This window comes from Tupaia chinensis, unplaced genomic scaffold, assembly GCF_000334495.1.
Source record: "Tupaia chinensis unplaced genomic scaffold, TupChi_1.0 Scaffold000037_4, whole genome shotgun sequence".
NCBI classification, from domain to species: Eukaryota; Metazoa; Chordata; class Mammalia; order Scandentia; family Tupaiidae; genus Tupaia; species Tupaia belangeri.
The window spans coordinates 961,736-964,076 of NW_006159487.1; positions in this window are offsets into that span (position 1 = coordinate 961,736).

The following is a 2,341-nucleotide window of genomic DNA, read 5'->3' on the forward strand; positions in this document are numbered from 1 at the left end:
TGGCCCCCCACCACACCTGTCCACAGGCTCGGAGCCACGAGGGCTGGCCCTACCACACCTGTCCCTCTGACATACCAGATCCACTTGGACAGCCTGGCCCCTGGTGGTGGGGCTGAAGGGCCGTGGGAAGACATGTGGCCTGTGCGGGTGTGGTCAGCACCTGGTGGCAGACAGGCAGCGGGTGTGTGGCTGTGCAGCGAGCAGGCAGGGGGCTCGTGGCCTGGCGGGTATGTCCCTGTCCTCTGGAGTGTGCCCTCCCACCAGACCGGCTGTGAGCGTCCCGCAGTCTACCGTCCACTCCTGCAGCGCGCCCACGGTGCAGGAACACAGCCCGTGTGATAGGAGGGTGTACACACAGCGTTGTCAGCGGTGGCACCGGCAGCCTCCTCTCCCCCGAGGAGCAGCCCTCTATGTGGCTGCTGCCGTCTGTCCTTGGCCGTGAGGGAAGCAGACCATGTGGGAAAGGTGGCCTTCTGGGTCTGCCTTTGGGCCAAGACGACAAAGCTCCGGGGAGGGGGCATTTGTCCCGGCAGGAGGGAAGATCCGGCCCAGGCACGTGGGGCGAGGTCAGGACGCTGGTCGGCCACATCAGGTGGAGAGTGGGTGTCGCTCGCGGGAACCGTGGGCTTCCCCGTCCTACCCTACCCCACATCCGCGAGCCCTGTGCACACGGCTGGGAGCAGCACAGTGCAGCAACCTGGGAGCACCTGAGCTAGGGTCTGACGTGGCACTAAGGCCCAGGCGAGCTACACACGCACGAGCCATGCTCCCCGTGCCCAGGGAGGGCCAGGCTCGGTCCCCTCTGCCCGCGCTGAGGAGCTGAGAACACAGGTGGGTCACTGGGATGCAGAGCGGAGCAGGCCAGAGTTGGCATCAGCCCCAGGGCGTGGGTTAGAGTGTGCTTGGCCAGGCCGCCCGCCTACTGGGTCTTGCCTACATGGGGTCAGTGTGGTCACAGATGAGGACCCTGCAGTGAGGACACTGCCACCGAGGAGGCTGGCTCCGTACTGCACAGGGCGAGGACCCTCGGGAGCAGAGGGGCTGACCGAGCTAAGATGGGACCAAGACACGCCCGTGCTTGCCTCTTGGGAGGGGAAGAGAGTAGGTGGCCCTGCGTGCGCTCGGGGACACTGCAGACAGGTAGAGTCATTTCGGTCTCAAACACTGACATATTCCTGTCGCGAGGTCTCTGTCACGGGCTTGTCCCAGCGAAGCCATGTTGTTGAAATGCGAGGCTGTTGTTGAAATGCGAGGCTGTTGTTGAAATGCGAGGCTGTGTTTCTTGCGACGTGTGGCCAGAACATGCTGAGTAGTCCCAGGCGAAAACTCACCCCGTCCTTCCTCAGGACACCCCACCAGTGCGCTCGACGGTCAGAGCTTTCCACAGGAGACTGGGGCAAGGGGGAGCTCCGTCTCCCAGCCCCTCTCCTCATGTCTTCCTGGGCAGAGCCACGTGCGGACTTGCTGGAGCTGTAGGCCTGAGCCCGCAGGGCGCCTCTGAGGACGAACTCAGTCTTGGGCAGCTCCAGGAGTGGGTTGGATCCCGTTTCCTGCTCAATCTGCACCCCTTTTCCCAGCACAGTCTCAGGGCCACCTAGGCCTGGGAGCTACGAGGCGGGCCCTAGAAGCCCGCACAGAGTTGGGGGCTCCAGGAGCTGCTGCTGCGAGGCAGTGTGGCCTGGGTGGACGTGAGGCCACTGTGCACGCTCCCCACAGCTCCTGGCACCTGCTGAGCCGGACGCCGCACGCGTGCTCAGTCCTGCCCGTCCAGCAGGGGCTTCCTGGCCCTGAAAGGCTGCAGCACGTTCCTTGTCCCTATCACACCTTTGTCCCGCGGAGACACCAGCCTGCACCTGCCCCGTCCACCAGCGCCCGGTGGGAGGGCTCTGATGGCTCTGCACCTGCCGGCCGTGGTTCTGTCATGAAGAGGGGAGGAGGGTGGCGGGAGTGGCCAGGGCGGGGATGGGAGAACAGGACTGGCGCCGGTCCTGGGATGTGTGCTCCAGTACCAGCCTACAAGACGGGACTCGCTCCGCCATCCAGTCCATGCGAGGGCCTGAGCTTGGTCTCGATGCAGGAAGGGGGTGACAGCGGGCTCTGCAGGCCTAGAGTGAACACGCTCAGGGAGAGAAAACGCCTCTAGCAGAAATGAAAATTCTGAAAACAAATCAGATTAAAAGTGACCGTGTCCTTGGTGGGCCTAAAAAAGTCAAAGAAATAGAAGAGGCAGGAGTCACTTCATGCTCAAAAAAACAGCCTGCCCTGCAGGCCACTGTCCCCACAGGCCGCTGTGCCCTGGCTCCCGGACACTGTGGCCGAGCGTCTGTGTTCACGACGGGCC